Source organism: Falco biarmicus, chromosome 6 (assembly GCF_023638135.1).
Source record: "Falco biarmicus isolate bFalBia1 chromosome 6, bFalBia1.pri, whole genome shotgun sequence".
NCBI classification, from domain to species: Eukaryota; Metazoa; Chordata; class Aves; order Falconiformes; family Falconidae; genus Falco; species Falco biarmicus.
Genome location: NC_079293.1, coordinates 50,123,170 through 50,147,770, shown reverse-complemented (window position 1 = coordinate 50,147,770; position 24,601 = coordinate 50,123,170). Strand labels below are relative to the sequence as shown.

General features: G+C 43.6%; 1 protein-coding gene across 5 annotated transcripts in view; it reads right to left on the bottom strand.

Annotated features, from left to right (window-relative positions):
* HIVEP2 (HIVEP zinc finger 2) overlaps positions 1 to 24,601 on the bottom strand; it is a 145,819-nt gene that overhangs the window by 89,430 nt on the left and 31,788 nt on the right. For all 5 annotated transcript variants that reach the window (XM_056344614.1, XM_056344612.1, XM_056344617.1 and 2 more), the window contains exon 2: positions 19,290 to 19,395. The gene's annotated coding sequence lies outside the window, so the exon portion shown is untranslated. The remainder of the gene's footprint in view (positions 1 to 19,289; positions 19,396 to 24,601) is intronic.

The window sequence follows — 24,601 nt, the reverse complement described above, 5'->3', positions numbered from 1 at the left end:
CTCAAACTAGGTCCCTTGTGCTACACCAGAGCAATGTTTGTTCTAAAAAAAAATCCATGTATGTGAAAGAGTGGGGGATATTTTGGTGATGCTTCAACACTATCTGGATCAACTTCTTTATAAAAAACTTTTGGCTTAATTTTTACCCCTCTTTGGCATTTGCCTCTCTACTGCTCAAAAAAACCCAAAGCTGAATAGTTACTCTTTCTTGCACAAATCAAAACCACTTAAGTTATCAATGACATGAAAAACCGCGTACTATGCACCTGCTTTGAGCAGGGGCTAGAAAGATAACTCTTAGAGATCCTTTCTAGCCTAAATTATTACTCTATGATTCTGTGCAACTGGATTTTTTTTTTTTTTTGCATGAATATCAAGTTAAAAGCATAATCCTTTAAATTAACCATCAACTGGTAATCCCACAATATTCCTGCCCCCTTCAGTTTCGGGATCCTTCTCATGCCCTCACAGCAACCAAACTTACTAGGATATAACTGAGCCTACTAACACTGCTGATGGCAAAACACTGACTGTGCATGTCTGGCTATATTAAAATCTTTCATTTTTTTTTGATTAACTGATTTGAACATCCAAGCCCCCTTTTCAGAAGCAATTTTGGTGCTTAGAAGTCTAAAAGTTAATGACTTTCTATTGCATATTTAAAATCTAAATATAGGAAAGTATTTTATGACTCTGATGCCTACTTCATTGACATACTTTTGGAAAGCATTACCTAGCCAAACAAACACTCCAGGATTTATAGTGTTTACCCTCTAAAGCAAGAGAAAAAAATGTCCCAGGCTACAAACTTCTACCTTTCTTGATCTGCAATAACATTAAATTATTTTTAGCACAACTGTTTTGCAAAGCCCTCACATTTCTCTCATGCATCTATATGCTGGCAGTCCACATGGCCTAATTTAACAGCCCTAAGAAGAAATATTCATTGGTGCCCTCTAGCTGCTTATCCCAACCAATTTGCTGCAGAAACCTTGCACCATCTCTCTTTTCCCCTCCTGTCATTCCCGAGTCTTTCACTGGTGTCCACTCGTATATTCCATGCAACGCCCTGGAATACAACAATTCAATTCCTACAGAAGATGTGGGAGTCAGAATATTCAAATCCCCCAGCGCTTCCAGTTGTAGAGGCTCTTAGAATAACACAAGTGTCATCAAAAACAGGAGAGGTGTAGAGCTGTACCACCTCACCAAGAACTGTGAAGTACACAGCCTGCCATGTTTCACATGAAACACACAAAGTCCCTCCCCCATTCAGAAGTATTATAATTCCCACCTTCGTCAGGAGCCTTGAAACAGTTTGTAAGCCATATAATACGTTTTGCCACACATTCTGAAATTCATGTACGGTTAGTCAGTGATGGATCAGACAGTTTCACAGCTCGCAGCCCAGGACCTCCCTTCTGCCGTGGCACAAGCCTGAGCCAGCGGAGCTCGCTCGCCTCTGTTTTCACTCTGACATCTGCTGAAGGGACGTGCTCGCCGTCCCACCCGCCATGCTTCCGTCCCCTCTCCCTCCAGACCCTCTCCACAGAGGCTGTGTCGGGTATGACTGAGGTACACGGCCCCATCACCACACCACTGCATGGCTGCAGCAGGGATCTGCCTGCAGCACGGCTGCATCTTCAAGGCTGTAACAGCTGTGAGGCACGGATGCTAACGCATACCCTGGACACCACCTCTAGCGTGACAGGTGAGACAACCAAAATGGCATCCGAACCCCAAACAGTAGATCCCCTGGGTGGAGGGAAATCCCCACCGAGGAAGACTTGCCCCAGGAGATGCCATGCCTGTGGTGTCCCCGGCCCCTGCACCAAGGGAGGGTCCCACCGAGTGCCAGCTGCCAGGACAGCTCTTTGGCAACCCCACCAGCAAGTACATCTGCTCCGAGTCATGTCAGCGGCCACTGGCGACTCAAGGGACATGAGAGGTGGGGAGGCTGTGTGGAAAGCAGGGTTAAAGCTCCGTTCTCTTCCTCCTTGCCCAGCTGCACAAGGCAGAGGCTGGCTGCAGCTGGCCGCCTCTGTGCATTTAGTTAAAGCCACAGAGATGTCCATAGCACCACATGAACCACTAATCAAACACAGAAGGGAGACCACGATCTGAAGCTCAACATAAATACTGTTGAGACTGACTAACTTTTAGGACTGCATTCATAATTCTCAAAAAGTCTGTTTATACCTTGATTGGGAAAAAGAAAGCTGCAGCATACACTCTCTTATTTCTGTGTCTGAACAGCAGCTGTAAAGCGGCAACTGTTCAAATGTTTGGGAAGCACCAGGCTGCTCCTGCAACTTCCAGCTGTGCTTGGAAAGTTAACTTCCCATGTGTCACGTGCCTGTTGAAGCACAGAACAGGTTAATCACAGCAGCCAGGCATTTTGGAAGCGTCCTGGGGCTTTGTTTCTCTAGCACCTTACTACAACATTACAGCTGATGTTATTTTCACATACACACAGAGGAAAAGGACACCATGGACCCTGTCAATACTCATTAAAGGGATACAATCTAAATCTCTACATCTCAACCAAGGGGTTGTTTGACCAAGGGATAGTCAAAACCCTTCGCTCACTTACAACAGGCTTTTTACTCCACCTGGAAAGTGAAATTTTTTTGCATAGTTCATTTCATACAGGAGACTTAGCACAAGGCTGCTTGGTGCAACTACTTCTGGAGCCACCAGACTTTTCAAAAGCCTGTTTTCTTCAAACATGAAGGAACCCAGAAAACCCTTGTACAGAATAGGTGCAGTGTGGGAATGTGACAGGTGGGTTGTGAAGGTGGTATCTATGGGGTAAAAGGAGATGTGGAAAAACAAGAATCTGGTAGGAGCAGCTTTAACTGTTCCCAGTAGTAAAAATGTATGGCTTTTCAATATAAAGAGTAAATAATGAAAACAGGTAAAGGACAGAACAGGATTCATGATGGTAACCAAATATACCCATCTAAATACATATAAAAGAGTGCAGAGATGTCCTGTTGTAACAAAGCTTCATGATAGTTTTAAAAATGCTGTATTTGAAGTAGGAAGCTGATGAACTACATCTTACTGACCCTTGAGTATCCAGTTAGGACTGTACATTCATGTGGCGTAGGAATATTGTTTACAAAAAGTAAAGAGACTACTAGCCTTCCAGAGAGTAAGAGAACACCCCAAGTTAGCAAATCGGTTTTTTTAGAAGTTTCTACAACTTTTGAAACAAGGGGAAATATTGGAAAAGATGTTTGGCTCACTGAGGATGGAACAGTATGGAGCATTTAGTCACTGTGTCATACAACATTAGATAAACCAGGACACTGATGTCAGAAATATAAAAACAGTCATGCTACTCTTATTCTGCCTGCACATCAGTCTCTCAGGGCTCTTCTCCCAACAGTAACATTGGTAAAACAGGTAATATTGATTATAATTGAAAAGCAATATTAAAATATTTAAATATTAAAGCACAGAAGTAGAGGCTTCTGATACTGCATAATGATTCTTCTCTACTTGGAAGCAGGTATCTGATACTTCCCTTTCTATTCAAATGCCCCTGCAGAAATCTAAGATGAGTAGCAATGGATAATGGTGGTGCAAGTTCCGCTTATTTTAGATATTTAACATGAAAATGAACATTTGTATTTTTGGAAACAAGTATACTTAAAGTTAAATTTCAAATTATCGCTACCTATTATATAGTCTAAACTGGTTACATTTGGTAGCATAGTCAACAGTAAATTACAGGGTTTACGCCGAAGTTTTAAAGCAAATCAAACCATGAAACTAAGGAAAGCTGTTGCCTGAGCACCTGGAATCAGATTTTGTTGAAATGAGAAACTAGAAATTGATAGCAATAGCTCCTTCTGCAGCTGCAGCCAAAGGATGCAAGGGTTCTGCACTTCACTGTACTCAGTTTGGGTCCATTAAATAACTAGCTCATTTACAGTTGAGTAACTGTAAGTTCAGAAAGGCGTACTTTCCTATTCCAAGATATTAATTAAAAATACTTTTGAGATCTATTCTTTACCCAAATCCTTTAAAAGTATTTTTAGAATACGGTGATGAAAAATAATAGTAGTCTCAGCAGTCTGTTCACATCTTATGTATGCTATTTGACTTGAAGGGACAAAATGAAGTTACCCAATAAAACATGATGGGTCTATTCTATGTATTATTCTACTGCGTTGGTGGGTAAGGGAAGAGAAACTGATGTCATCTGTCTTGACTTCTGTAAGGTCTTTGACACAGTCCCACACAACATCCCTGTCTCTCTACATTGGAGAGATACTGATTTGATGGATGGACTATTCAGTGGATAAGGAACTGGCTGGATGGCCACACCCACAGAATTGCAGTCAACAGCTCAATGTCCAAATGGAGATCAGCATGAAGCGGTCCCTATTGGGACTGATACTGTTAAATACCTGTATTAATATTTTCTCCCACGGGAAGCCCATGCTGGAGCAGGGTCCTGGCAGGACCTGTGGACCCATGGAGAGAGGAGCCCGGCTGGAGCAGGGTCCTGGCAGGGCTTGTGACCCCGTGGGGGACCCACGCTGGAGCAGTCTGTGCCTGAAGGACGGCACCCCATCGGGGGGACCCCACGCTGGAGCAGTTCATGAAGAACTGCAGCCCACGGGAAGGGCTCACGTTGGAGGAGTTCGTGGGGGACTGTCCCCTGTGGGAGGGACCCCAGGCTGGAGCAGGGCAGAGTGTGAGGAGCCTCCTGCCCCAGAGACAGTGTGTGATGGACTGACCGCAGCCCCATTCCCCGACCCCTGCGCCGCTGGTGGGGAGGGGGGAGAGAAAATGGGGAGTGAAGTTAAGCCTGGGAAGAAGGAAGGGGTGGGGGGAAGGCGTTTTTAAAGATTTGGCTTTATTTCTCATTACCCTACTCAGACCTGATTGGTAATCAATTAAACTAATTTCCCCAAGCCGAGCCTGTTGTGCCCATGATGGTGATTGCTGAGTGATCTCTCCCTGCCCTTATCCCGACCCACGAGCCTTTCCTTGTATTTTCTCTCCCCTGCCCAGCTGAGGAGGGCCATGACAGAGCGGCTTTGGTGGCACCTGGCATCCAGCCAGGGTCAACCCACCACATGACAATATTCACAACTCCTCCTCTATTCGTGCCTCACCTGTATGGTACTGGGGATTACTCCAACCCAGGTGCAGGACCTTGCACTTGGCCTTGTTAAACTCCATGAGATTTACACTGGCCCACTTCCCAAGCCTGTCAAGGTCCCTTGCGATGGCTTCCCTTCCCTCAAATGTATCAACTGCACTGCTCAGCTTGGCGCCACCTGCAAACTTGCTGAGGGTGCACTCAATCCCCATGATGATTCTTCCCCTCCGCCCCACGCTCCTGAGACCCCACCTAGAGTACTGCACCCAGTTCTGGGGTCCCCAGCACAAGACAGACTGACCTGTTGGACAGGGTCCAGAGAAGGGCCACAAAAATTGTCAGAGGGATGGTACACCTCTCCTACAGAGAAAAGCTCAGAGAGGTGGAGTTGTTCAGCCTGGAGAAGGCTCCATCGAGACCTTATCATGGCTCTTCAATATGTAAAGGGGGCTTATAAGAAAGATGAAGAGTTTTTACCAAGATTTGTAGTGACAGGACAAGGGGCAACAGGTTTGAACTGATAAAGGGTATGTTTAGATTGGACATAAGGAAGAAATTTTTTACAACGAAGATGCTGAGGTACTGGAACAGGCTGCCCAGAGAAGCTGTGGATGCCCCGTCCCTAGAAGTATTCAAGGCCAGGTTGGATGGGTCTTTGCGCAACCTGGTCTAGTGGTAGATCTCCCTGCCCACAGCAGGAGGACTGGACTAGATGATCTTTAAAGGTTCCATCCAACCAAAATCATTCTGTGATTCTACGATTCCAGTGCACAGAAATTAGGAGTACTGAGGAGATACTGTAAAGCCTTTTATTTCTTTGCAAAAAATAAAAATAAAAATAATGACTGCAAACAATCTATTCTGAAATCACACTCATTTCACTTTGAAGTTTGATTGCAAATCTGCACAGTCTTTAATCGTTCACAGGTGCTGCCAATAAAAACCCAATCCTGAATGCATTTCCATTTCTAACTCCATCTGGAAAGGGAAACACAGAGATCGACTTGGGATTCACAAGTGGGGAGTGGAAAAGGGCAGCACAGGAAACATTGCTGTCCTCCACCATCATCTTCTTGGTATCTGTTCCTGATTACCGTGATAACGTAACACAGTACTCAAGTGTGAATGACCTTGCATGTACAGGATCTGATCTGCATGTTGAGGATGCAGTTTCATGCTCTGGCAAGGTCAGTCCAGTGGCAAGCTGTGAGCCAAGAGGGGGAGATGCCGCTTTGCTTCTTCCTCTGCATGCCAGCCACGTGCTCCTGCCAGCTCTAGAGTTTGCCTGTGCCCGTGGGGAGACAAGGCGCTAACCCATCAGAAATCCCTGGCTGCCCAACAGCTTGCTGCCTGTCCAGCTGCCCAAACCAGCCCAGCGTGGGCTCAGGCGGGCAGCTGCAGAAGATGGGTAGCAGGAGCAGCCCCTCCAGGATGTGAAACCACAGCCAGGACAGTAGGAAACCCTTCCTCAAACACCAACCACCCGCTCCCTCAATGTTTCAGCAGTGCTGGAGAGCCCGGGCTGCAGAGAGAAAAGCCAGAGAGTTGAGAGATGTTTCCGACATTGCTGCCGACAGCTTCAGAGAGGACCATCAGGCAGCCAGCAGGACCAGGGAGGAAGTGCAGGGCGAGGAGAGGGGAAGGTCCAAACCACCCCATGCAAGAGACAGCCCCATCTTGGCTGCTGGCAGCCTGCCTGCTGGCAGCCTGCCTGCTGGGCCCTGCTGCCAGCGCCCACTGAAAGGGGAACTTGCCCCTGGAAGGTGAATTTAGCTTTGTGTTGATTTGCTTATTAGCCCTGTCCAAAACCAATTATGTCCGATGTTTTAAAACTGTCCATTTCTGGTATTTTTCAAAATGTTTGTCCACTTTTTTCCTTCACACCAAACTACACAGCTTAAATCCACGAGTGGTTTCATCTAAAAGAGGTGACTTCTTTTCCTCTTGCAAGATTTTTTTCTTATTACTCAACAACCAGGGAAAGAAAGCAAAGATCAAACTCAGAATGTATTCTTCCAAAATCAAATTTATTGATAAAAGCACAATTACCAAACCACATTGCCTCACCTTTTATTTTCTTAAAAAAAAAAAAAAACAAACCAAAAAAACCACAATAAAAACAACACAGATAACAATATGAAATTTTGTCGAGACTTTCCAGGGATTTCTCCTCAAAGTTTCATTAGTTACATCCAAATTCCTCTCTTCCTGGGACTTCCTCAAACCACCAGCTATAACTGTTACCCCTGGAATATGCTAAACCACAGAGAAAGCACCACCTTGCCTATCTGGAGTAAGAAGAGGGGGATTTCTCTCTTTGCTCTTACAGGAATGCCCACTGAAATGAAAGGTTTTGGGTTGCTCATGCTTATGCACTCATAAATTTGGCTCTTCTCTTACTGATGTCTCCTTCCTTTATGAAAAGTTCAAAAGTTCAGTTAGCAACAATCTGATGTTTCAGCTTGCTGCACAAGCCTCTGGGTTAGTTAATCAAGAAATTAGAGGACTATAATGCATGGCAGTACATACAGCACATTCAGTACTGTGAACTGTTGTTAATAAGCTTAAACAAAAATGCCAACATACACTTATTTACGATTTTAATTATTTATAGTATATATAAGCAGCCTAACTGTACAAAGTTAAGACTTAATCTCTAACAGACCTCCTGCTGATGAGCTGCCAGTCTCTCGGTGCAACTGTGGCCATTCCTAATTAAATAAATAATTTGCCCTGGAAGATTTCATTGAGTGCCAGCCACAAGCACCAGGGCTGGGTGAAAATAAATCACCGCCGGCAGTGTGCCAGCACTCCTTCCTAGAATCTACGGAAAATGGCAATTTCCCTACAGCGAACATTTTGCATAACCATTCTGCACAGTTTAATTGATCCCTGCCATAGCACGGTAGTAAAAACCCTCCATTTGTATGGGTTTTAAGAGAGTACTTCATGTTCCGTTGATTTCATTCTCCCTGTATTTGGCTGACAGTTGTGCAGCTTGTGTAAAATCATCCTCTTTTTTTTTTTCTTTCTTTTTTTTTTTTTTTTAATTTAGGGTTAAAGTCCTCCTCATTAACACTTCTTGTATGTTGCTGACCCAAACCCATCCTTCAAAGCTGGCAAGTTACTGCTTTGAGTCTACAATCATCCCCTGTTTTGATTTCTACCATATTCCTATCAGCTTTACCAACAAAACTCAAAATACTTTCCTACTCTCCCAGTCTACTCCTATCAGTACACACAAACCCAGCTTTTTATGTTTAACATTTACTGCGCTATACTGCTATTTAGGCGTTGTCATAACTTCAGGAAAAAAAGGAAAATTCCCACTTTGTGCTATGGTATCGACCTATTTTAAAATCCATTGTAAGATCCCACAATAAATATTATGGTGTGACTTCAATACCTGACAGCAGTGTAAACATCAGCAAATTTTCATGGGCAATCACAGGCATCTCAATTATCTGAATACTGTCTCGGTTACCAAAAGGGCAGCCTGACCTACTGTGTCATCAATGTCTTTCTACGCGCTAGTGATTTTAGAAAACCTACACAGAAAAAAGAAAGTCCTTGGGTGCTTCTTCACAGAAGATTTCTCCTTACATTTTTGCATTCAAAACCAAAGATGTGAAGTGATCACCCCCATGCAGAAGAGCTCAGACAGTCTGGGGGTCCAAGCTCACCACTGCCTGCCCCATGCCCCAGAGCCCACAGGTGGACTCCCAGTCCCCCCTTGCCAGATCAGCTTTCAGTCACTAATCCCCAGTCTTCCAAAAAATTTGTATTTTCTTGCAAAGTTTGGCAATCAGCATGTAACGCTTCCAACGTAAAAACATGCCCACATTTCAAGAATAAGCCAACCACCTTGACGGAGCTGCCCCACTGAGGAAATAACGAAGGGAACACATTCTTCTCTGCACACAATCTACCCTAAGGCACACAACGTCCCAAGCACTACCAGTATTTCACAGCGCTCAAAACTCTGCTCGACCACCTACCACTTTTTGGCCAACTGGCTGACCCAGAAAAGCAGAAAAGAAACGACGGCCGCTGCAGGGAGAAAGCAGCAAGCACAGCTTGCAAAGCGGCATGCCTCTGCACGGGAAGAAGTCGTTCGCTGGGCACAAAGACCGTTGGCTATGGCTTGCCCTGGAACGAGCGATGCGATGGGGGTCAGACCACAGAGGTCACGAGAAGAGAGAGAAGAAAGAGCACACCAAGGGAAAGAGCTTTCTACTTCTACTGCAGTTAACTCCCCTAAATTTCATTCCACCTCCTGGTTCCCCAGTTTCCCAAAATAACCTATACAAAAGGCAAGATCTGCAGAGGCAGGGAGCCTTAAAAGAGCTGCAGCTGGAAAATACAAAAAGCTGGCAAGGGAACTGAAAGAAAAAAAAAAAAAAGAGACATGTTCTTTTTGGAAAAGAACAGTGACACCTTTTAGTGTGGAGGCATATTGGCAGGGATGTAGGTCGGTAGCTGGAAACAGCATCTGTGGGGTCCCAGGTCCTGGGGGCTGTGCAGGAGGCTGCAGCAGCAGAGCAACCAGAGGGGATGGGGGGCTGTTTGGCTTCTCCCTGGGGAGGCTGGTGAAGGCTCTGGCTGGTCTTGGTCATTCCTGCCCTCATATGCTGTAGCTCATCGAATGGCTTCTGTTTAGGCAACCACACATTTTGTATGTCTGTTATCAGAAAATGCTTGACATTTTCCCTTAAAAGTAAAGGCGCCTTAATGTGAAAAACATCTCTTAATGACTAAGAAGAGAGTCAGCAGCAACCATTTGCACCCAAAGAATTCAGTCCCTCCCACACCAAAGCAACCTCTTGGAAAACTGATTATAAACAAATTAACAAACAACTAGTGTGTCTATCAGAAATAACTGTTTTGCCACTGGGAAAGAATTAAAGACTCACAGGGCCCGAAATAAACACTGAGGGTTAAATCTGATTCCTAACTGCTGGACTGGACAACAAGGTGAGGGAAGGGAAAAAAACTTCTTCCTGTTGGGGAGAAATGGCTGCCCTGCTCACACAGCATCTGTGGAAAGGGTGCTTTTTCTCTAACATGTGAGAGGTAAATTCAGGTACAGGTTAGGAGATTTGAGGTTACACAAACATCAGCCATTGCATTTCCACCTCGAACTGGCTTTGATTTCAGGTGATTCAGCCTTGTATTACAGCACCCCAAAGCCACATCCTATTTTTTGCTTCTGTTCTTCAGCACTGATGAAAATGTGCAAGTATCAGCACATCTCTGCATAACTACTCTGCGATACAGGAATGTCCCTACTCACTCCACCGAAGGCAGTAAGGCTGTGCTCACTGTTGAAAAGTCTGTTTTCACCAGTATTTCCTTGTTGTGCCTCTTCACCACTTCCTTTCTCTGTAGTAGGAAAAAATATTAAGGTCTCCAGGTAAGCTCAGGTCCCCATGCTTTCACCATGAAAGCATTCGTCTTTATCGTAATTACTACCACACGCTGCATAGTATTTCAGACAAGACTGTCCAGTAAGAACCATTCCCCTTCTTGTACAACACACTCTTTGAACGCCACATTTCTCCACCTCTGCAGACATTCGTATCTTCTCTCCTAGACAACAAATTTCACTAAATTTCAGTAATTACATTCTCACAAGTCTCAAGAAAATTGGTAGCTGGCTCTGAGGACAAAAGCCAGACTGATGCCCTGAGCTGAGCCTTTGGGTGTTGCACGGCCACCTCGGTGGCGATCAGGGCTGCGCAGCCTCAGCCCGCTGGGAAGCCTGCAGCCTCCCGCCGGCTGGCAGCGATCTAAGGGAGGTGGGTGAGAAGCACTGGGGGGGGTAAAGGGCCACGGGAGAACACATACTGGTACCACTGCCCACAAGAGAACTTATTGCAGAGAAAAGGTATTTCTCACCTTTGCAGTTCTGGAGGAAATTTTAAAAGCACAATGCAAGTACAGCCCAAGTGTTTAGAAAACAGGAAGCAGAAATGGCAGAAATTATTTAGAGGTTTGGGGCTTTGGTTAAGGTTTAAATCTCATAATTCTTGATCCTTTTCTTTCATGCTTAAGTGATCACTTTCAAATGGCACATCTAGCAGCACCCATGACTTATTCCACAGCAATCTTCTTCAGCCTCATATCATGATGAAAGTCTCCACAATCTGAGAAAACATCCCCCGGCAAATGATGGCACTAAGTGGGCCAAGCCATGCCGCCTTCAGAGAAGCAGCAAAGCTGCTGAGGAAGAAGCATTTTTAGGAGAAAAGTTTAGGAGAGTGGGAAGGAGACAGCTTCACACAGTCTTAGCTGCTTCTCCCAGCAGAGCAGAGATTGAGAAGGAAAAACACCACAAGCCTCTCATCATCTCCAGCTTGCCACAAAAGAGGGGTGTATTTTTCAGCAGGATCTGGTGAGTCTGACACTGAACTTAGCTCAAGTGACACAAAATGTTAATGTTTAGGAACAAGGTAGGTGGAGAGGAGGAGGAAAGAAGACATTCATTATTTGATGTAGAATTCATTCAAAAGCTTCTTTTCACAGCCAGAACTAGAATTTCTATTCAGCTGTTTATTTCTGGTAGCCTAGATAGCTTGAACAAGTGGAAGAAGAAGTATCTAGAGGGAGCCAGTATCCTTGCCTGTGTGGCAACAGCCCATCCTCAGATACCTTCAGAGAGAACTGGACATGTTTTTCTGACTGCCAGTCTTCAAATGCAGGATGGGTAACTTTTCTCAGGGATACTCATACTGGCTTTAGGCTTCCACCCAAGGTGCACAGAAGAGAACTACCTCCAACCACCCACACCAGTGCCTACAGCAGCTTCCTGATGTAGCCCCACTGCTCCCCACAACCTGTCACAAGCTCTTCATGCTACAAACTTAGCAGCTACTATTTAAAATTGGATGGACCAGTGCATGAAATTAACCTGAAATTAATCCATGTGTTTTCTGTATTTTTTCTACTCATGTCACTGAATTCTCCTCCCTCATCACTCTGATAAGCTCTCCCACTTCATGTATTTTAATTTTCTTGCTCCTCGGGGAATTTTTTTGGTCTACATTACATCTGAAAAACAACTTTTCCCTCATAGGCACCAGAGCATCATCTCTTTCCTGTGTTGCGCTCTTCCCAGCCCCCTGTTGTTTCTCTATTCACCCTTCTGCCTTTGCTCTGTTTCCTCACTCTTCCTGTCCTTGATTTCTTTCCTCCTTTGCTTATTCCTTTTATGTTCCTCTTGGTGCTTTCTCTTCATCCTTCCTGCCAAGCTGAATGAGGCACTCCACGGGGTTAGCAGTTAGCCTGTTTGGAGGGTTATGCCAGGTCGGGACACCTACACAGGAATCCTTCACCTCCCTTACTACGTGGTTGGCTGGAGTGATTCCTCCTCTTCATTCAGAGTTGTATGCACAGTCCCTTTGTCAAAAGTCCGGAAAATGAAGGTGACACATAATCTGGAAAGCACATGCTGGTATTTAATAAGCCACATCCTGGGGGGTGGGGGGGGGTGGGGGGGGGTGGTTTGGGTTTTTTGGGGGGGGCTGTGCAAACACTAGAAGTCACAACAACAACAGATTTGGGAGTGTCAAATGCAGCATTAGCAAGTGGCTCAGGTTTACCACTGCTGCTCTCCCTCAGAAAGTGGCTGTTTAAAAACAACGCCTTCTTACTGTGCAGTTCTGCTGCCTCAAGGGTGAAATCCCCTCCTTTGCAGAATGCCAAGACAGGGTCATTTAATCATTTCAATTCTATTTATTCCCTTAGAAAAAGTTTACCCATGTTGCACTGGTCTCCTGAACAGGTTTCCCCCAAGCAGAATCTCAGAGACAAGGTTCCCACTTCAATGAAAGCAAGCCTTTTCTTGAAAAAAAATAATAATAATTAAAAAAATTCCTGTTGCTAGTCTTTTTGACTAAAAAAGGGAGGGAAAGAAAAGGATACAGATAAGACAGACACAAATTTTATTCCTCCTGGCACAGCAAGAGGAGAGAGGTTGACCAACTTCCAACTGCAGAGCTATAGTCTCTCCCCAGTAAAACAGAGACACCTCGCTGAAATCTATAGGCCAGATCCACTGATACATTGTGGCTGCTTTGCCTGTTTTAGCAATGTAAAGCAGCTGTAAATCCAGTTTAACTTGCCAGTTTCTGCCAGCTTTACCATGCCAGATTAGCACTGCTGTTAAGCCTCAGAAATACCAACATCTGGAGGTTCCCCCACTGCCCAGTCTGACATTAAACTTTGAAAATCTGCAATTCATCCATCCATCAGCACAGCTGGCAGGACCAGCCTTAGGTAGTTCTTTAGACTGAGCAAAATAGATTTGTCACAATCGCCCGTCTGACATTCACGCAGCCAACTGAGTGGATCGAACAAAATTCACGTAATGATCAGCTCTTGGTTATTCCCTGGCCAATTGCCCAGTTGCTCCGGAGGGTGACTCTTGACCCTGTCTGGGAGCAGGTACCTTCCTAGTGCAGGTCTGCAAATCCGAGTCAGCTGGCAAAACAAAATACACCATTTCCTCATACTTTTATATTTCTTTGGATGTCAGGAAACAGCTCAGTCTTATTTCCTGCTCCTCAGTCAGGGGAGGTGGGGGAAACTGGAGGTGGATGCAGAGAAAGGCAGAAAGAGGGCAGACCAAAAAAAATCAAGGATAATAACAATAATAATAATAATAATAATAATAATAATAAACACTGCTTCATTCTGCTCTGTAAAGCACTACATCTTGGAAAAAATACCCACACACACCAAAGTCTTTCACTTGAGGGATATGTAACAGTTTCCAGAATTCATAGCATTTTCTTGCAACATTCAAGTGCTGCTGCACTTACAGTCTTATTAAAGAAAAGAAAACAAAAACAACAACACACACACCCCAGCCCCCCCAACAAAACAGCCTCTTTATTTGCTCTTTGCCTGAGAAAAACACAAGCAAAAAAATAATTGGGGGGGGGGGGTGTGGCAGCTGTATCCATGTCAGTACAGATTTTCTAAGAACAAGGGCTTTACTTCACATACAAATAAAAAACAAACAGGAAACATTCAGCATGTTTTATTTTTCCTCAGCTCACTCCCAGCCCCTCACTCTGAATGCATTAATACATACACCTTCAGCACAGTCGGGCTCTTCATGTTGCCATGGAACTGAAACCTTTGCAGTTTAGATGGTGATGTACGCCAGGAAGCATACTGTTCTTACACTTCCTATAACAGAAGCAAAATCACTGCATAGCATTAACTCCCTTAGTATTTAAGGCATTCGGTGTCTTTCCTGTCTGCTCATCTTCACATAATTTGCTTTTTCTGTCTTGCCACATGCAAATGAAACACATTTGACATAGTTATTCTTGTCTTTGTGAAGTCAATAGCTCACACGCTGAGCACATTATAGAAGGTCCAAAGACTACGGACTTTCCCTTTTTAATAAGGGGCTGTTTGCAGGCATGCAGCAGCTGAGATATGGGCTGGAGAAAGCATACATATATGAAATATATGTGGATACAGCAAAGTATTACATATCCAGGTAGAGCTTAAGCAGATTTTTGAAACGTAGTTAACATATTTATTGCTGACATTCTTGACACTCCTGAATATTAATGTGTTCCCGTTTGTCTGGACAACCAAATCACAGTGTAAAGCTCCTGCAGCAGTCACCAGATCTTTCCACACCTTTTTTTCATAACCTAGGCTGGTGGGCTTTCAATGGCGAGCACAGCTTTGGGCACTTCAGTTAGAGAAAAAATTAGTCAGTACAACTCTGTGGCATCTAAAGATTCAGCCTACAGTGATTCTCTTCAGCAGGTCTGCGCTTTTTGCCAAAGCTTCTGAAAATGGCTATATACACATTGCAAATACATAGATTTTTACGTTCAAAGCAAAACCAGGGTACACAAATATCCAAGTTCATTATAAAAAGATTACCATAATAAATAAAAAAATAAATAACCATTTGTGTACATAAATATTGGATCTGTACCTGCAGAAACAGCTGGAAGCCAGTCCATGGTCTGAAGCCAGCCTGAGGTTTTTTTGTCCAAAGCTAAATATTTGCATAGTATTAAGCTTAAAAGTAAAGCATTTGCTGAAGAAACTTGCTGACTTGGGTATACAGAAAAACAAGAGGGAATTTAGTTTCCCTGCACATGGGGGCAGATTCTTGGGATGCCTTCTCCATCCCATGAATTCGTGGACAGCAGAGACGCAGACAGACTACCGACCAGGGAATTCCCCTCTCGCTTTCCAGGGGATTTTGTGCACGGGCTGGACAGAAAGGCAATAACCCAGGGAGTTATTTTATGAAGGCAGCATTTGTTGCTTAGGTGCCTGTCCCTCGACCACCTGGTAACACTCCTTCCTTTTAGCGTCTTCCCCAGCACAGAAAAGATCCATTCACCCAGCGCCTCTGACCGAGCAGGTTTGCCTGGTTGCTGTGCCACCAGTGACATCCTCCTGGCCAGCAGCTCCCGGCCACTGCGTCAGCCCTCCAGCTGCTAGTGAGCTCCAGCAGCTCACTGCTCGGGGACACAGGCTGGGGGCTGCTCATAGAGGGGCTTTTTGAGGCAAGGTTTGGCCCCCGTGGTCCCCGAGCAGAAGACACAAATGCACCAGTCTCTCTGTCTGCCTGGGCCACAGCAAAGCGGCTGGTCCCCTGTTCCTGGGTGTTAGACCACGTGAGCACCTGTGCCTTCAGGTCCCCTCTCCTGCTCTCCCATCAAGGGAAGAGCCGTGCTGGTGGAATACGCTCCCTCTCCTGCCTTCACCAGCAGCAAGCATCGGACAGTCGGGTGTCCCCAACGCTGTGTCCATTACCTCGGGTTTACGTAGGGCTCTAAGCCATCAGTTTTCTAGTTACAGGAAAATGTATATTGTGCTGTGATGAAAGGCCAGTGCAATGTCAAGAGCATTAAAAGGACTCCAGGGACTGATTAAAGTCAAAAAGGAAAGGATTTATGACGGTTAATAAAGTTAATTCTGCCAGAGTCCTGCTTATTCTTTCCAATTGCAGGTAACCAGATCTTATAGGAAAAATAATTAAAATGTTGCAAGTTATTACTGTCTCCTTTGAAAGAAAAATCTATGTTTTGCCGTGAAGCGCCTGGCCAGGAGAGAGCCCATCTCAGTGTGGCACCTATGCTGACCCCAAGGAGAAGAGGAAGAGGGGACATGTCACCTGCCTGCACCCTGGGTGAGCAGCAAGGACCTTGGTACCAACAGATCTCTTCAGCACCTGTGTCACTTGAACAGACCCCAGTGGGTCTGGAGCCTGACAGCACCTGTGACACCAGCATCCCGCCTGCAGCTGGGATGGGGCTGGGACCGTCACCCGCCACTGAGCATCACCCTGCGACTCTGCAAGGGGCACAGGCAGGTTGGAGAAGGATGAAGCAAAGAAGGAAGCTCATGCCTCTCATTCCCAGTCTGGTGCCACATATGCATCTTCTGCTGGAGAACGTAACCTAACTGGATGCCACAGGACTGCTCTGAAACATGTTTTAAATACTTTATAACCTAACATGCCCCAAAGTTGACATAATTTTACAAGATGTTAATGATTTTCCACATTGACCTAACACCACCAAGAGAGAGCAAAGGGGAGGGCCACATATTTTTTAAAATATTGGCAATTTTGTATCCATATCTAAGTTACTACTGGATTTCAACTTTTCATTTTTCTACCACTTAATAATCACAAACAAATGTTACAAATGCCCTTTCTATTTTGTCATTCTTTCACTATATTACACCAAATTTAATTTCCTGTGGAAGTGTGTAATCTTTTCAGCTGTGACAGTCTCAGAAGCTCTTTTGTAATAAGCAGAGCCTCATCCTGTGGCAGGCCAATCTTTTATGAGCTGCGCTCCCACAGATTAGTTTCCTGAAATGTTTGCAATACTATATGCTATAAAGTAACACCCAAAAGGAAAAATAAACGCGAAAAATAAACGCGAAAACCTTCACTTCCTTCTGACTCCTGCATTCACCAGTCAAAGGAAATTTCATTTTGATTTGGGTAGATGGCAAATCTGTGAAGGTTATTACTGCATAACAGAAGAAGCCTCACGAGGTGTGAGACACAGCATCCCTTGCCCTACAGCTCATTAAAAGCATGGCAGAGAGTTGGCTGCTTGCTCCTTGTGCCCAGGGAACACAGAGATCTGCGAACAGTCACCACTCCGACAATCACCTCTCCCCGCCACCCGCCCTCAGCTCTCTAAGAGGTCCCCTCCACCAGCAATAGGCTGCATTTCACCAAAGCAAAAATGTCAACCGAGACGCATTTGTGCTTTGCATGACAAGATACCTGTGATGGCAGGAAAGCAGACCAGCTGGCCTGCTGGGTCCTTCCCAGACCCCTGCCCCTGCAGAACGTAAACCCAATCTTCTTCAAACCAGCTTCCCACTACCAATGCTCCCACACACACCAAAACAACTTATTTACAAAAACACAGATAAACAAACAATTCTGAATGTTTAAAAACTAATCAACTCAGAAGAAACAACAGCAACAGAGATTACTATTCCTATATCCCTCCGGAAAGGAGAATTTAGGTGCCTCAGTATAGATGACAGAGGAGACACCTGAACAAGCGCAAAGTAAAAGTCTGCAAAGGGTCGTGTTAATGGCATTCAGCCAGCAGGGATTACTGAGAGTGGCTACACAGGTGTGCTAGAAGCCCTGCCAGCACATGCAGGACCAACACTCTCTCACTTCAGTGGGAGATTTCGCCTCCAGGAGATTCTCTTCAAACTGACCCAGAATCCAGCCAGATTTGGAAACCTCTTCACCTGAGCACACAAGTTACCCGAGTTGTGAACTGCTCTCCCAAAACACACTAAATTGATGGATGAAGCATGACCTTTCTCTCCCTGCTCCCTGTAAGACTTATCTTGCTTTCCCTCTCTCACAGCACTGATGTAGCAGCAAATCATTCACATTTCTGACATCGTCTTCTAATTTATGTACAAAAATACAGCACATTAAATCCAGATATATACTTTCAGAGCAAACAGTCATCTCTCGTCATCACTTCATAGCTTTTGAAGCTAGACAAGCATTTTCAGTAATTGAGCCCTCTCTCAGGTTATTTTGGCAATCCATTTCCTTGTAATTCTGTTTTATGCTTGTATCTTTAATACTTAATCTCTAAAAAGCAGCTAATCAGTAAAAATAATTCCATGCAGGGAACAGTACTTAAACAAAAGTCTCAGGTGTTACATGCAATGCAATTCAACTCCCATAAGCATGAAGAAATGTTTTTCCACCAGCTTCAGCGGGTGTTGCATCGGGGCCATAAATCAGATGAAGATGCTCCATGCTAACGGTTATGTGGTGTGCTATGAACTGTTTCAGAACATAAAACAATGATGTAACTACTCTCATAAAACCAGTTTGCTCATGGTTTTACAGGACCTGAGTGTGTGTTTAACAATCTCAAGCCACAACAGTAGAAAAGAAAAACCTGCCAGCTATCAGTGACCTTACATTTTTGGCCTCGTAGGCCATAAATTAAATAGCCTCCCCTCACTAGATGTGCACCTCAGTCTCCAATTCCTTATACAGGGTGAGGAAAAAAGGGTCTATATATGGATTTAATTCCTATAGAAATCTTGGTCAAAGATGTTGGGTGATGTAAAGCTAAACATCAAGGGAATAACTACCATCAGCTGGCTGAGTTTGGTAAAATGGAGTTAATTTACACTTCTTTAGGGATTCACTGGTGTGTGAAATTAATCTAATTTAGATTGACCAGAAATTGAAAATGGAATGAAGGAGAAAAGCAATTAAAGACCTTTCCTAAATGCAAAAATAGTACTGCTTTAAGTGCAGCAATACAGAAACCTTCACGCTACTGCTACCACCCTTCCCGCTTGAGGAAGAAAATAGTAAGTCTGTATATCTACATATCATCACTGTACCAGTATAACTTCATCCAAAGAAAACAGTGGTAGAACGTTTCTACCAGCATCTGTAAATAAATACATTTTCAAGTTAAAACAGTTCACTATTCTGCATACAGACCAGGCCTAGCAGATAAACATCTGCTGGAACGGCTCCGTGTAATTGATTGTACATGTGGCTCAACATTTACTTCAATGACTTTTAGCACCTTCATGTTATTGTTTCTGCGTTGTTCCAACAAGCAATGGCTAATGTAAGATGCAGACATTCACATACCGTATCCTTATGAATAACTGGTTCCCAGAGATGTGGCAGTGATAACATTGTCATCGTATGATTCAAAGTAGCTTGCTGTAGGTCACATATCAGAAGAGAGTCCCACCTGAAAACATAACAAATCCAGATAGTAAGTTCATCATATTCAGAGATTTACATCAAGCTCTGCTAATCCATTTTGTGTGTTTACACATGTTCCTCTTCTGCATTAACAGTGTCTGTGCTCTTCCCAAGCTTACAGAAAACACTTGTGATGGGTTTTCTGCTTGTTTGGTTTGGGGGTTTGTTTTTTTTGCTGTTCACAATGGCAAGCAACAGTGTGCTGCTGTAGCCAAACTGCTTTGGCCCACTGCTCCAGACCAGATTTCAGGCATGCTAGCAAAGCAATGAAAACAGAAGCTGTAAATGTAGAGTGGACAGATACGGAATTTCAGATTCCCCATTGTCAGGTCCCTGACAAGCACATAATTGCTCTCACCAGTGCACTGCCAGTTTGGCTCTACCTTTATCTCTTTTTTTCGTTCTTAAGACAGAAAATCGCTGGTTTAGAAGAAGACACAACACTGGAGCTCCCTCATGAACTATTCTCTTGAGATGAAGCAGTCTTAAGAAAGCATTTCTTTCCTATTGGTGACAACAATTACCTTATTTATAACCATTTGATCATTTCAAATTACTTGATGGGTGAGTCTGGTTTAAAATATTTTTTTTATGTATTGTAGGTAACCAATGCAGATATGGAAAATGAGCTTTTACTAGCAGCACTCATGGCAGCAAACACATACATTTTCCAATTTAAGAGATGAAAAAGCTTTTTCTTACTAAAACTAATGGTAAAATCACAACTGATTGAAACAAATGTTGGTTCAGGCAACATAAAAGTCTACAGCATTAAATAAAGAAAACTTGCCTGGACTGTGTATCCCCATAAATAAATGTTTGAAACAAGAATTAAGAAACTTTTGATTGTTAATTGTTTTGACTCATCCTACGATGCATGAGGATGTGGATAAAGCTATAAAACACAGTTATTGATACAAAAAGCGGATTAATTGGGTTCTCTTCATTTTGAAAATGTGGATAATATAACTTATGGGACACTCAGAAATACAGCCACACACACACACAGAGTGATAAGAAGTCACATCAGAGATAAAGCAGGGCTCATATCTTTTTAAATCAAGTCTCCTCAAACAGAAGCTGCTCTTCCCCCTCTACAAGCTGCATCTCATCCTAGGGTAAGAGGTTTTCACGAGCGAAGTTTAGTAAATAACAAAGAATTTTAAAGAAATGATGGGCTTAGATTTTAGCCATAGTTTACATTTTTTAAGTTACTCTAATGTTTCTTTGACTCTTCACACCTCCAAAGAGGCTTGGCTCTTGCCTTTATTCACTGGCCAGCCACAACATCACACAGCTCACTAGCACCATGTACATCTTTCATTTGCTGCTACCTAAGCAAGTCAGTGTCTCCTATACTCTGTATTTGGTCTTCAATAACAAGCATAAAACCATGTAAAGATTAAGTTACCAAGAACATACTCCATGGTCCAAACCCCAAAAAAATATTATTAGTAGAGTGCGCTTGCCATAGGTATGATGCTAATATGTATTATTTAATGTTTGCCTGCTCTGAAACAGTATAAATACGAGTTGGTGAACAGAATCAGTACAGAGCAGTGGACATATATATTTCAGTATACACATACTTAAATGTCAGGCACTGAGGTGAGCTGCTGAGTCACAGCATGGGATCCAGCAGCAGTGAGCAAGGGCCGAGAACTGACTGCTAACAGTGCCCAGAGGCAGTCCCGGCTGGCGGAAGGCACGATCTTCTGCCGTGCCCCACTGCTGGGATTTCAGCAGCGCTCCCCTTCATCGGGGAGAGCTCCGTCCCTCCTGGCTGGCAGGCAGGCAGGCAGCTCCTCTAGCTCTGCGCTGGGGGGTTCCTACGCTGCCCAGCTGCGGAGTAGCTGGCTGAGGCACCATCTCATTCATTCACCGGCCTCCACTCTGTAACACCAGCAGTGGCTCCTTCCCTTTCACTCACAGCCACCTCTGCTCAAGGAACAGAGGGCTCACTGGGAAACTCATGGAGGTCTGACACACGTGAATCCAGCTTGGGGTACTGGTAAGCAGGTGCACATGTTGGCTGACACAGGGAGGACCAAGCAAATGCACACTGGCAGGGCTGCACGGCTGGATGGGCTGGGGACACAGCGTCAGCTGAACTGGCTGCTGCAGGCACTCGCGGTACAGCTGAAACACTGCAAAACTGGCAGCGCTTCTGACCTCAGAAACATGGGCTTCAGAGCATGAATGTGTGAAAACCACCCACCTGCCTGGGGAGCCCTACCAGAGGGCAACTAATTTTCAGAAATGCCAAAACATGACCAGGTATCTGCATTCCCAGATACACATAGGCACAAAAGAACAAGAGAGCATTATCTAGATTTGATAGACAGCTTTAACTTACAAAGTAGACTTAGAATTTTTAAGGAGCATACACCTAACACTTCACATCCAGGCTTGATGTTATAAAGGGCTTTCCCCAAAACAGCCATTTTCCTGAGTGTTAGATAAATCCATTCTATTGAACTGCTTAAATTCTACTTCCTAATAACTCTGTTTACCTACAAAAACAGTTCGTTCTCAACCCACTGAAGGCTTAAAAAGAATCCTCCCTCCCAGAGAAATCATCCTCCCTACTAAAGGATGTTGCTAAACATGGCCAGATGTCTTCAACAGGAAAATACAGTAGAACATGCAACTCATTCTTTTTCTGCTTGCAGATTTATTTGGAGTCATTTGATCAATCTGTTCCTAATGACTGCACCTAATCATTTACCTTGCATCACTTCATTTACCTTTTGGAAAACTACCAGAACTTTTCAGGTGAATAATTTATTTAAACATTTTTCCTTTCTGTTTTTTTGCTGCCTGTTAAGGGTACTCTCGGACAATACTCTGAAAGAGAAGTCCAAAATCACCACCTGAATGGAAATGAATGACTACAAAGTAGCCCCACTGTGAACAGAAATGTATAGCAACACATGGAACCAAGTGAAACACAGTGTTTCATGTCCACTGAATCAGTTCAAACCTAATTTAGGATGGTAGCTGTCACCAGCTACCGTTGGCTTCCTGCTGTTCAGTGTCCTGTAGGAAATGCGTTTGTAGTTCTCCATTTGATTCCCTTTTGCTCAGATCCCTTCGCTGAGCCTTGCTCCTTTTCTTTGGCCAGGTCAAAGCCATGGTTCAGATTTTCAAGGCCACAAGTCATGCCCCATTTTCTGAGCTTATTGCCTCTCCGCTCACAGTTGAGATAGAGGGATCTCTGAGACCATGTAGGAGAAAGACAAAACTGCTCTAAACAAACCACTTCTGGCAGAGCAGGAGGGACTAAAGAAAAGCTGTTAAGAGTCAACTGAACTACTTGTGAACCTGACAAGTTTCAAGATCTTTCACAAAGATCTTTCTGGCAGAGACTTCCTAGTGCCTTTCCTTCACTGAGAAACAAGCACCAAAGTCCCAAAAATACACTTAGAAATTGCAAGTCCTAAAAAAGCTTCTTTAAAGCAAAGGCAAAGTCTTTTCAGGTGAAGCAGAAGCATGGAAGCCGCTGTGAAATCTGAAAATGGAAATTATATGGGAGCTGTTTAAGTACATGGTTCTAGCAATTATGGAAATAGCTAGCGCTGACAGGAATACACTAGGGACGCAGCACTTAAAATCTTGGTGGAAGAAAGATTGGGAACTAAACATACAAATCAATATAGTCTCTACAGAAAGAGATAATGGTAAGAAAATATATACAGTTCTTGTCCAAACTGTTTATTTTCTATGGCTAGACAGTGGTAATCTCCGGTGCCATCAATTAAGACCTTTATTTTCACAAGCAATATCTTAAGGAAATGTAAACATTAGGCGTAGTTAGAAAAATCAGTGGAAGCCGAAACATAATTTTTGCTGCTAACTTACATGCAGGTAAGTGTGCCCTCACTTCCCAAAACTGAGTCTATCAGTCTTAAGACAATATTAAAGCTGTATTTATACATACTGAACTATAGATAAGTTACTCCCTCACCCCAAAGAACTCCTTCCTTACAACAAAGTACAGCACTGAAGAAGCAAATATGCAAGCTTTTGCATTATAAATATTCATATTAATGCACACAGCAAATTCACACGAAGAGAACTGAAGAGGCCTTAAAATGTGGGTATTTAGAAAGTGCCTATAAAACCACTTCTGTGCTCTAGGACTTGTCAGGGTTTTGGCAATTCTTTCTCCACCTTCAGTAAATACTATTTGCTCATTTGAAAAATGAATAATGACTTATAACAGACAGAGTGTCTAAACCAAATGCTTAGATTGATTACATACATGCATTGAATTGTTTACTAAAATCAGGTCTAAATATCAAGCCTCAAAACCTCCCCAGATACATATATTTTATTATGAATTTTTTAAAAACTATAGATTCTGATTTCAAAAAAATACACCTGTGAATAACCTTTCAGAAAGCATATTTCAAAATAAAAGAAAAAATGTAATTAATGATCTGAAAAAACTTTCATGTCAACAAATTTCAGGAATTAAGAAAAAAATTATAGTCTCAAGTCTTCCTTTCCTGGTATCTACGGATGCATTTCAGCATTATTTCAAAAAAGGTGAGAAAGCTGATATTTAGTTCTCTCTGACATCAGAAGCTCCATGTTAAGTTCTCTCTGACATCAGAAGGTCCATTACAGACATGACAGTACTTGTATGGTTTACCATGCAACACAAAAAATGGATGGATAAATCAACCGCCTGTAAAATATGTCAGACTGACATCCACGCAGATTGAAGACCTCTTCTCCATACAGAACAATCATGGTGCGTGACAACGATACAAGCTTCTTCTCAAACCACGTCTCCCCATACACTCCAGATATACTCTGGAAGGAGCAAGAGCAGCAGTTTCTCGGTAACCGGGAATTACTTCACTGACAATGGCAATTCAGTTCTGCACTTGCAATGTCTGAACACACATCAACAAGTAGGGGGGGAAGCGGGAAGAGAATAAGAGATAGAAAATGAAGCTGCAAACAGGGGGTAAACTGCAGAAGGAGGTTCCACAGTGATGCACACTGATGTGCCATCCGATGGCATCAGGGGAATTAGAAACAGCAGATCAGAGGCACTCCCTGACACAAAGCTGCACAGAAGGGATGAGGGACATGACAGAGCTGTACAAAAAATAATGCATGAAAATCCCCAGAAGAACAGTATTTTTTCTTTTACTTTTTTTGATAACCTGCTCAGATGG